The 12,445-nt window shown below is 42.6% G+C and overlaps 1 non-coding gene across 1 annotated transcript; it reads right to left on the reverse strand.

Annotated features, from left to right (window-relative positions):
• Positions 1 to 12,086: 12,086 nt before the first annotated feature.
• On the reverse strand, positions 12,087 to 12,223 carry LOC119924493. The gene has a single exon (XR_005449204.1). It is a non-coding gene; the product is annotated as a small nucleolar RNA SNORA7 (small nucleolar RNA).
• Between the last annotated feature and the right edge of the window lie 222 nt (positions 12,224 to 12,445).

Genomic DNA, 12,445 nt, shown 5'->3' on the forward strand with positions numbered 1-12,445 from the left:
CTGAGGATACTGTTGGGAAGGATGGGAGAATAGTGAACAGGGTTGAGAGCCGGAGGGTTGGAGAATGGGGAGGAGTGACTTTGGGGAGCTCAGACCTGATGGAGTTAATTTTACTAATGAAGTAGGAGGCCAGGTCATGGGGGGGGGGGGGGAGTGGAGGAGGAGGGGGAGGAACAGGGGGCCTGAGAAGGGAGTTAAATGTACGGAAGAGCTGACGGCTCCCAGATTGAGCCCCCCAGTTCCTCTGCTCCTCCTCCCCTCCTCATTGCCCCTACTTCCTCCTTCTGCTTTACCTCTCTCCCCACCTCACAGCACTTGGTGTATAAGTGTACATATTTATTATTTTATTTATTTTATTAATGATGTGTATAAATCTATAATTCTATTTATATTGATGCTATTGATGCCTGTCTATTAATTTTGTTTTGTATTGTTGTCCGTCTCCCCCCTTCTAGACTGTGAGCCCATTGTTGGGTAGGGATTGTCTTTATTTGTTGCCAATTGTACTTTCCAAGTGTTTAGTACAATGCTCTGCACACAGCAAGTGCTCAATAAATATGATTGAATGAATGAATTCACCTCTGCCTTCCAACATACATCTCCTCCATCCTAAAACAACCCTCTCTTGACCCCACAGCCCCTTCTAGTTATCACCCTATCTCCCTCCTACCCTTCCTTTCCAAACTTCGAGATCAAGTCATACACTCACTGCCTCAAATTCCTCAACTCCCACTCTCTCCTAGACCCCTCCAATCTGGCTTCCATCCCCTACATTCCAGTGAAACTGCCCTCTCAAAGGTCACCAGTGACCTCCTTCTTGCCAAATCCAATGGCTCCTACTCTATCCTAATTCTCCTTGACCTCTCAGCTGCCTCTGACACTGTGGACCACCCCCTTCTCAGCACGCTATCCAACCTTGGCTTCACAGCCTCAGTCCTCTTCTGGTTCTCCTCTTATCTCTCTGGCCAGTCATTCTCAGTCTCTTTCATGAGCTCCGCCTCCCCCTCCCATCCCATTACTCTAAGGTTTCCTCAAGGGTCAGTTCTTGGTCCCCTTCTGCTCTCCATCTATACTCACTCCCTTTGGGGAACTCATTTTTTCCCATGGCTTCAACTACCATCTCTACACTGATGACACCCAAATCTACATCTCCACCCCATTCTCTCTCCCTCCCTCCAGGCTCATATCTCCTCCTGCCCTCAGGACATCTCCATCTGAATGTCTGCCCCACAATTTAAAACTCAACATGTCCAAGACTGAGCTCCTTATCGTCCCTTGCAAACCCTGTTCTTCTCCCTGACATTCTTGTCACTGTAGAAGGCACTACCATCCTTCCTGTCTCACAAGCCTTCTATCTTGGTGTCATCCTTGACTCTGCTTTCTCATTCACCCCACACATCCAATCCATCACCAAAACCTGCCAGTCTCACCTCATCGCCAAGATCCGCCCTTTCCTCTCCATCCAAACCGCTACCTTGATGGTTCAGTCTCTCATCCTATCCATACTAGATTACTGCATCAGCCTCCTTTCTGATCTCCCATACTCCTGTCTCTCCCCGCTTCAGTCTATGCTTCACTCTGCTGTCCGGATTATCTCTGTACAGAAACACTCTGGACATGTCACTCCCCTTCTCAAAAATCTCCAGTGGTTGCCTATCAACCTTTGAATCAAGCAAACACTCCTCATTCTCATCTTCAAGGCTCTCCATCACCTCACTCCCTCCTACCTCACCTCCCTTCTCTCTTTCTACAGCCCAGCCCGCACACTCCGCTCTTCTGCTGCTAACCTCCTCACTGTGCCTCGTTCTCACCTGCCCCACCATCGACCCCTGGCCCAAGTCCTATCTCAGGCCTGGAATGTTCTCCCTCCACACATCCGCCAAGCTAGCTCTCTTCCTCCCTTCAAAGCCCTACTGAGAGGTCACCTCCTTCCAGAAGGCCTTCACAGACTGAGCCCCTTCCTTCCTCTCCCTCTCCCCATCTCCGCCACCCTACCTCCTTCCCCTCCCCACAGCACCTGTATATATGTTTGTACAGATTTATTACTCTATTTTACTTGTACATATTTACTGTTCTATTTATTTTATTTTGTTCATATGTTTTGTTTTGTTGTCTGTCTCCCCCTTCTAGACTGTGAGCCCGCTGTTGGGTAGGGACCATCTCTATATGTTGCCAACTTGTACTACTTGTACCTGTACTTGTACAACTTGTACTTTAAGTTCTTGTACTTAGGGAGATGGAGTTCTTTAAAGCCGATGGTGAGGAGTTTTTGTTTATATGGAGGCAGATAGGCTACCACTGAGTACTTGTGAGGAGGGGTCGGGGCATGACCTGAATGTTTCTGTAGAAAGATAATCCAGGCAGTGGAGTGAAGTATGGACTGGAGTGGGGAGAGACTGGAGGTTGGGATCGGGAGGATAGAAAGGAGTCTGATGCAGTAATCTAGGCGGGATAGGATGAATGACTGCACTAATGTGTTAGAGGTTTGGATGGAGAGGAAAGGGTGAATCTTGGCGATATTGTGAAGGTGAGACCGGCAGGCTTTAGTGATGGATTGTATATGTGGGTTGAATGTAAGAGTGGAGTCAAGGATAATACCAAGGTTACAGGCTTGTGAGATGGAAAGGATGGTTGTGCTGCCTTCAGTGATAGAAAGTTCGGTAGAGGACACGGTTTGGGAGGGGAGATACGGAGCTCTGTTTTGAACATGTTCCTTGCCCCTCCTATTTTAAAATGCTGATTTTCTGCTACAACTGAACACTCTTAGTTCACTTCTCTAATCCAGACCTACTCACTGTACCTCAATCTCTTCTGTCTCACCCAAAGTCCCTTACCCATGACCTTCCTGTAGCCTAGAACTTCCTCTCTTGCATATCCAACAGCCCATCACTCTCCCCACCTTCAAAGCCTTCTTAAAATCACATCTCCTCAAATACGCCTTCACCGAGTAAAACTTAATCTCCTCTACTCCCTCTAAGGTTTGCATTGCTCTTGCACCTGGATTTGTACTGTTTATTCACCTCACCCTTATACCCATAAAACTTATGTACATAATCAGTAATTCATTTTCATGTCTGTCTTCTCCTTTAGACTTTAGGCTTTTGCTTCTTTTTGGTAGGGAAGGTGTCTACCAACTCTGTAGATATGGGCTCTGAATAGAATAAACTCAACAGCATGGCTCAGTGGAAAGAGCACGGGCTTGGGAGTCAGAGGTCATGGGTTCTAATCCCGGCTCTGCCGCTTGTTAGCTGTGTGACTTTGAGCAAGTCACTTAACTTCTCTGTGCCTCAGTTACCTCATCTGTAAAACGGGGATTACAACTGTGAGCCCCATGTGGGACAACCTGATCACCTTGTATCCTCCCCAGTGCTTAAAACAGTGCCTTGCACATAGTAAGTGCTTAATAAATGCCATTATTATTATTATTATTATTTAAGACAATTGTTTTATTAAATTGACTAAATATAAAATGAAATATTTGTTTTTGAATTGTTAGTTTCTCATTCATATTTCAATCAGATAATCCAGGAATCAGGCTGACCTCATCCACTTCAAGTTCATCCCTTTCTGCCTAAGACCTTCACTGTCCTCTGCCCGGCAACGTTATTTCTCCATCCTTATTGACTTCCATGTCCAGGGCCCTCTCCAGTTTACTCAGATGTTCAACTCCTTCCTCAAAGCCCCTGTTCCCCCCCCCCCCCACCCCCGGTCCACATGTCTTGCCTCTGATGACCTGGCTACATACTTTACTGAGAAAACTGAAACTATCAGGCATGATCTTCCTAAAATCTCCTCTTCTCCTCTTTAGTACCTCCCTCCTTCTGCTCCTTTCTTCAGCTCTTCCATATTTCCCAGCAGCATCTCAAAAGGAGATCTTTGTCCTCTAAAAATCCATTCCCTCCACCTGCGCCTCAGACCACCACCCTTTCCACCTCATCAAAGCAATTGCCACCTCCCTTCTTCCTTCCCAGACTACCATCTTCAACATTTCACTCTCCAAGGACTTTTTCCTCACTGCTTCCAAACATATTTGTGTATCCCTTATCCTAAAAAAAATCCCTACAATACACTGCTCTCTCCCAGTTATTACTCCCCATCTCTCTCCTACCATTTTTCTCTAAACTTCCACTGTCTCCACTTCTTCTCCTCCCTTCACTTTACATAAACTGCCCTCTCAAAGTTCACCAATCAATCAATCAATCAATCGTATTTATTGAGTGCTTACTATGTGCAGAGCACTGTACTAAGCGCTTGGGAAGTACAAATTGGCATCACATAGAGACAGTCCCTACCAATGACCTTGTTCTTGCCAAATCAAATGGCCTAATCCTCCTAGACCTCTCAGCTGCTTTCAGAACTGTTGATCACCTTCTTCTCCTGGAAATGTTATCCGATTTTGGTTTCACTGACATTGCCCTCTCCTGGTTCTCTTCCTATGTCTGTGCATGCTCATTCTCAGTCTGTTTCATGGACTTCTTCCCTGTCCTTCATCCTCTAACTGTGGGAGTTACTCAAGGCTCCATTCTGGGTTCCCTTTAATTCTCTCCATTCTCACCCACTCCCTTAGAGAATGTGTTCACTCTCATGATAATAATAATAATAATAATGGCATTTATTAAGCACTTATATATGTGCAAAGCACTGTTCTAAGCACTGGGGGGATACAAGGTGATCAGGTTGTCCCACGTGGGGCTCATAGTCTTAATCCCCATTTTACAAATGAGGTAACTGAGGCTCAGAGAAGTTAAGTGACTTGCCCAAGGTCACACAGCAGACTTGTGGCAGAGCCAGGATTAGAACCTATGACCTCTGACTCCCAAGCCCGGGCTCTTTCCACTGAGCTACGCTGCTTCCATAACTGCTATTTCTAAGTGGATAATTTCCAAATCTACATCTCCAGGCTTGATCTCTCTTATTCTCTGAAGTCTAGCATTTCTTTCTGCCTTCAGTACATCTCTATGTGGCACATAACATCTACAAAACAGAACTCCTATATTCCCACCCAAACCCTTTCCTCTTCCTGACTTTTCCATCAATGTAGACAGCATCACCATCCTTCCTGTCTCACAAGCCTGTAAACTTGACATTTTCTTTAACTCATCTCTCTAATTAAACCCACTTATTCAATCTGTCACTAAATCCTTTCAATCAACATTTACAACAATGCTAAACTCTGCCATTTCCTCTCCATGCAAACTGCTACCTTTTAATCCAAGCACTTACCCTATCCTGTCTTGATTACTCTATCAACCTCCATTCTGACTTCCCTGCCTCCTGTTTCTTCTCACTCCAGTCCATATTTCACTCTCCTGCCTGGATCATTTTTCCACAAAACCACTGAGTCCCCGCTTCTCAAGAACTTCCAGTGGTTGCCCATTCGTCTCCACATCAACCCGAAATCCCTTATCATCAACTTTAAAGCATTCAATCATTTTGCTCCTTCCTACTTTAACTCACTGCTTTCATACTACAAGCCTGTTTTCACACTCCCCTTCTCAAATGCCAACCTGCTTACTGTACCTCAATCTCATCTATCTCACCACTGACCTCTCTCTTCATATCTGACAGACAATCTTTCTTCCTACCTTCAAAACCTTTTTTAAAAGCATATCTCCTTCAAAAGGCCTTCCCTGACTCAGCCCTCATTTCCTCTTCACTCACTCCCTTCTACATCACCCTTGCACTTAGATTTGCACCCTTTACTCACCCTTCCCCAACCACCTCAGCAATTATGTACATATCAGTAATTTATATTGATAGCATTTATTAAGTGCTTACTATGTGCAAAGCACTGTTCTAAGGGCTGGGGAGGTTACAAGGTGATGAGGTTGTCCCATGGGGGGCTCACAGTCTCCATCCCCATTTTACAGATGAGGGAACTAAGGCCCAGAAAAGTGAAGTGACTTGCCCAAAGTCACACAGCTGACAAGTAATGGAGCCGGGATTTGAACCATGACCTCTGACTCCAAAGCCCGGGCTCTTTCCACTGAGCCAAGCTGCTTCTCTTCTTAATATCTGTCTCACCCATAAGCTTGATGTGGGCTGGGAACATGTCTATCAACTCTGTTACATTGCAGTCTCTCAAGTGCTTAGTATGGTGCTCTGTACACAAGAAAGCACTCAATAAATTTGATCGATTGATTGATCAATTAATAATATTTGTGCTCTTTTCATGTGCTGTGTTTGACATTTATAGAATACAATAGTTTTTTGCCATGTAATATGGAATACCTAATTCTTGGGCTGTGCTAAAAAGCAAAAGACTTGAAAACTTTTTATCCTCTTCCTAACATAAAAATCACCATGAGAAGTTTTGTCATTGATAAAGGACAAATAGGTTCATAAGTATATGTATTATATTACTGGTCTCTTCTATCTTAAAGTTAGAGTTACTACAGAAAGAGTTACTAAATAGAAGTTTCTAAAATAGATGTAGCCTTATAACGAACACCCCATCCCATTAGCACAACAAGGATCTTTTTCATGTTCAAACAAAATGTAAGGATATTTTAGTCAGAGAGCATTCTTTTCAGCCTCACTCAAACTTGAATCAGATGTCACCAAAAATAGCATCATCTTCAAAATTAAGGACAGCACTAAAGAGATTCCTCCTATGAATTTTACTATGGCTTAATGTGTGGTATAAAATGTAAAAATATAAATATATAAGTTAAAAATGTATTAGAATCATTTACAATAGACACTAGTCATTTCACTAAAGAATTATGAAAGCTTTAGAATTACGCAGTCTTGGCAAACTATAGTTCATATAATAAAAAACAAAACAAAACAAAAAAAACCAAACTTGGACTTGACTTCATTTTGTCAAAATATTTGTATTTCACACACTTGGTAAGTGCATAGGGCCATATTGACTCATCATAACAGACAATATTTAGAGAAGAGAAAAGGGCAAACAAGACACAAGAGCTCTCATTTTCTTAGCACTCTGCCAGAACTTGACTCACTGACATGAGGATCTTTTTGCAGTTGTCATGAAGCTCTAAGAACTGTGAGCCTTTTAGACTGTGAGCCCACTGTTGGGTAGGGACTGTCTCTATATGTTGCCAATTTGTACTTCCCAAGCGCTTAGTACAGTGCTCTGCACATAGTAAGCGCTCAATAAATACTATTGATGATGATGAAGAACAGAGAGGGTAATATCCCACAGCACAGAATGATAATGCACCATTTCACACTGTATAAACTTGCCACTGAATCAGCTCTCAAAAATTAGAGTTTTTGTATCTGCCAAGGGAAGCCTTCAGATTCTGTATTCTATTGCCAAAAATCCACTGACCTGTCTGGAAATTCAAAGCATCAGCAGTCTTCAGCTTGCAAATTAAGTCAGGAAATCCCACTAAGTGTATTTCTGGGAACAGATCAGAGAAAAACAAAGAGAAACAAAGTGCGCTGAATTCTGAACTTTGTGAAGATGTGTATTAGAAGGCACAATCCAAATAATATTGGTTACATAAAGGCTTCAAAAGAGGTTTGTTAGCAAAAAGAAGCTAAAAACAGCTTGAATGACACCTTAAACATTTCCTGGTTTGAGCAGCATGGCTCAGTGGGAAGAGCACTGGCTTGGGACTCAGAGGTCATGGGTTCTAATCCCAGCTCCGCACATGTCTGCTATGTGACCTTGGGCAAGACACTTAACTTCTCTGAGCCTCAGTTACCTCATCTGTAAAATGGGGATTAAGACTGTGAACCCCAGGTGGGACAACCTGACCACCTTGTATTCCCCCCAGCGCTTAGAGCAGTGCTTTGCACATAGTAAGCACTTAACAAATGCCATTATTATTATTATTATTATTGTTATTATTATTATTATAAAATGCCATGATTTGAAAATATTTGTAAAATTTAAGAACGTTGCATTAGTTCCTCATGTGCTTTCAGCACTAAAGGAATTGTGTTTGCCTGTTATGTTTGCTGTACAGTATAAGAGAGCAACCAGGAAACAAGCAAATGAAAAATATATGCGGTTTTCTCAACAATATAGAACACTGAAGACTTGCCACAGAATTTTCAAGATGTCACAATTATTCCCATTTTCAAAATGAGAGTTGGAAAATCAGACTGTTGCAAGTACAAACCATCTCACTTACACTGCTGGTTCCTTTATTTTGCCTCCAAACATGTTCACATCTCCTCTATTTATTCATTCATTCATTCATTCATATTTATTGAGCACTTACTGTATGTAGAGCACTGTACTGAACACTTTGAGAAAGTACAATACAACAATAAACAGTGACATTCCCTGCCCACAACGAGCTTACATTCAAGAGGTGGAGAGACAGACAGCAATACAAATAAATAAAATAACAGATATGTACATAAGTGCTGAGGGACTAGTAGGGGGAAGAGCAAAGGGCAGAGTGACCTAGAAGGGAGTGGGGAGTGACAAAAAGTTGCACTTAGTCTGGGAAGGCCGCTTGGAGATGTGCCTTCAATAAGGCTTTGAAGCAGGGGAGAGTAATTTCAATCAATCAATCAATCAGTCATATTTATTGAGCGCCTACTGCGTGCAGAGCACTGTACTAAGCACTTGGAAAGTACAAGTTGGCAACATATAGAGACAGTCCCTATCCAACAGTGGGCTCACAGTCTAGAAGATTTGAGGAGGGACAGACCAGGCCAGAAGCAGGACTTGGGCAAGGGATGGGCAGCATGACAGGGGAGGTTGAGGCACAGTGAGAACTTTAGCACTAGAAAACTGAAGTGTGTAGGCTGAGTTGTAGAAGGGGAGAAGTGAGGAGCGATAGGAGAGGGCAATTATGTGACGGAGTGCTTTAAAGCCAATGGTGAGGCATTTTTTTTTTTATTTGGAGGTGTATGGACAATCACTGGAGTATTTTGAGGAGTGTGGTGACATGTCCTGAATGTTTTTGTAGAAAAATAATCAGAGCAGCAGAGTGAAATATAATAATAATAATCATTGTTGGTACTTGTTAGGCACTTATTGTGTGCCAGACACTGTACTAAGTGTTGGGGTGGATACAAGCAAATCAGGTTGGACATAGTCTCTGTCTCACATGGGCTCACAGTCTCAATCACCATTTTACAGATGAGGTAACTGAGGCACAGAGAAGTGAAGGGACTTGCCCCAAGTCCCCCAGCAAATAAGTGGCAGAGCTGGGACTAGAACCCATGACCTTCTGACTCCCTGGCCCAAACTTTATCTAATATGCCATGAGGACTGGAACAAGGAGAAATAGGAGGCTGGGAGGCCAGGCAGGGGGCTGATGCAGTAGTCCAGGAAGGATAAGATCAGCGATTGTATTAACATGGAAGCAGTTTGGATGGAGAGGAAAGTGCAGATTTTAGCAATGTCATGAAGGAGGGACTGACGGGATTTGGCAACAGATTCAGTATGTGAGTTGAATGAGAGAGAGACATCAAAGATAACTCTGAGGTTACCAGATTGTGAGACAGGAAGGATGGTGATGGGAAAATCAGGGGGAGGATAGGGTTTGGGTGGGGAGATAAGGATATCTGTTTTGGACATGTTAAGTTTGAGGTGATGGAAGGACATCCAAGTAGAGATATCTTGAAGGCAGGAGGAGATGAAGACTGGAGAGAGGGAGAGAGATCAGCGATGGAGATGGAGATTTGGGTATCATCTGCAAAAAAGTGGTAGTTGAAGCCATGGGAGCGAATGAGTTCTCCAAGACCTCTTTGGTTGTCCATTGCATCTTCAACCATTTCCAAGTATCCCATTCTTTTTAATTTCTTGAACCAGTCCTATGCATCTTCTACCTCCACTTCCATTCCAACAACTCCCTTTTTAATCCTCTACAATTTGGTTTCTGTCTCTATTATTCCAGTAAAATGGTAATATCCAAGGCTAACAGTGTCCTCTCCCTGTCATCCCAAATTTAATGATTTCTAATTTGTTTCTCCCTGATCTCTCAGGCACAATTGATACTAATAGCTCCTCCCTCATCCTGTATATTATCTAATCTTAGTTGTTCCAACCCAGTTCTTTCCTGCATTACCACCCACCTCACTGGTCATTCTTTTGCAGACCATTTTGTAAACTCTCCATCTTTCATGCCCTAAATATGGGTGTCCCTGAAAATATTGCTAGGTTCTCCATATTTATCATTTTATACTTACTTCTTTAGGGAGCTTTAGCTTACACCTCTAAGTGGATGATTACTAAATCTAACTTGCTAGCTCTGGCCTCTCACCTCCTTTGCAATATCAATTTTTTTAATGCCTTCAGGGCATCCCTCCATGAATGTCCTGTCAGCATCCTAGAGATTAACATCCCAAAAACTGAATTAATTCCCCCTCCATACTCTCCCCTCCATCTAAGTTTTCCAGAACAGTTGACAACCCCTCCCCACTATTGCCCCTATCTCCAAGGCTCACAACCATGGCATATCCTAAGATACTTCATTTTTTTTAGTAAATTGCTAAATTCTCATCCACACGTTTCCCAAATCCACCTCAATCAATCAATCAATCAATTGATCACTGGTATTTATTGAGTGCTTATTGGGTGCTTAGCACTGTACTAGTCCCTAGGGAGAAAACAATATGGTCGAGCTGAAAGACACATTTCCAGCACACAACATTCATTCAGTGATATTTATTGAGTGCTCACTGTGTGCAGGCCACTGTACTAAGTGCTTCAGCGAGTACACTACAGCAATAAAGAGACACATTAACATCTTTCTCTCCATTCAATATGCCACCATCCTGGTCCAGCCTGACTACTCTATCAGATATCTCCCTGTTTCTTAGCCTTTCCTGCTTCAGATTATACTAACTCTGTTGTTCTAATCATCTTTCTATACATTATTTTGCACATAGCCTCTGCCCAAAACCTTCACTGTATGTATGCCCATGTCTCATCTCATAAAAAAGAAAGTCCTGTGTCTTTGCTTCAAGACACTCTATCAGCTTTTTCCTCCTTACTCATCTTATCTCTTCTCTCACTACCCCATAACTCATACTCTCTATTCCTACCAAATCCACCTTCTCAGTAAGTTTTGTTCCTGATTCTCCCTCCTCAAACTACCTATCCATTCCAAATTATTTAATTTCAACTCCTTCTATATTCTCAAACATTCTGGAATCCCATCTCCTCCAGGAAACTTTCCCTGATTCATTTTTCTTATTCCCACATTACTTCTTCCCAAATATCACCTCTATTTTCATTTTTGTACATATCAATTTAGCTGCTCCATTTAAACATTTCTTCCTACTCTCTGTAATTTATTAAGTATTGGTCTTCCCCCATTAGACTACAATGTTTTTGAGAATAAGAATTCTGTCATCTTACATCCATTGTATTTTTCCAAAGTACTCAGTGCTATGCTATCTCAGTGGGTGAAGAGGACTGAAATAAGATTGAGGTGAATCAAGAATGGAAGTGGAGAAGGGAGGGATGAAGGCAGCAGGTCTATCTAGTTTGTTTAAGGGGTGTCAAAAGTACAATGGGAAATAAATGGGGGAGGGGTTAAGGATGTTCTTGATAAGGTTTTTATTTAGTTTGGGTGGTATTTGAGAATATTTAAATGCTGTACAAAAGGAGCTATCAGAAACTGAGTGATTGACTATGGTGGTTAGGGAGGAAATAAGATGAGAACAAGTGGTTTTAAAAGGTAAAAGGAAATGGGTTCAGAGGCAGAGAGTGAAATGATAGATTTGTTTTAGAGAGAGGAGGGAGTTGAGGTGAGTAAGTACAGTGCTAAGCTTTTAGTATAGTGCTAAGTGCTTAGTACAGTGCTCTGCACACAGTAAGTGCTCAATAAATACAATTGAATGAATAAATGAATTTATTGATAAAATAAAACCAAAAGAGCACTTCAAAGTAGTTGGTGACATCATCAAGCATTAGCTACATTGTCTTGTCTTATGCCATCCAGTTGTCTCATACCCAAAGAGACATCATGGACACATCTCTTCCAGAACACCGCACCCCCATCTGCAATCATTCTGGTAGTGGATCCATAGAGTTTTCTTGGGAAAAATATGGAAGAGGCTTCCATTGCTTCCTTCCAAGCAGCCAGTTTGATTCTCCACCCTTGACTCTCTCCCGTGCTGCTGCCCAGGACAGGTGCATTTTGACTTGTAGCAGATTGCCTTCCACTTGCTAGCCACTGCCCAACTGGGAATGGAATAGACAGGCCTCTGCTTGGCTCTCCCTCCCATAGTCGAGACTGGTAGAGTACTGGAAACTCTCCAGGTGAGACCCTGAGAGGGGATTAGCAGCATACCCTAGTGAAAAGAGTACAGATTTAGGACTCAAAGGACCTGGGTTCTAATCCCAGGTCTGCCACTTATCTGCTGTGAAATCTTGGGCAAGTCATTTTACCTTTCTGTACCTCAAATTCTTCATTTGTAAAATGGTGGTGCAATATCTGTTCTCCCTCCACCTTATACTCTTTGCCTGTGTAGGAAAGTGACGCTTTGATTGACATATACT

The sequence above is a fragment of the Tachyglossus aculeatus genome, chromosome 2 (genome assembly GCF_015852505.1).
Source record: "Tachyglossus aculeatus isolate mTacAcu1 chromosome 2, mTacAcu1.pri, whole genome shotgun sequence".
Classification (NCBI taxonomy): Eukaryota; Metazoa; Chordata; class Mammalia; order Monotremata; family Tachyglossidae; genus Tachyglossus; species Tachyglossus aculeatus.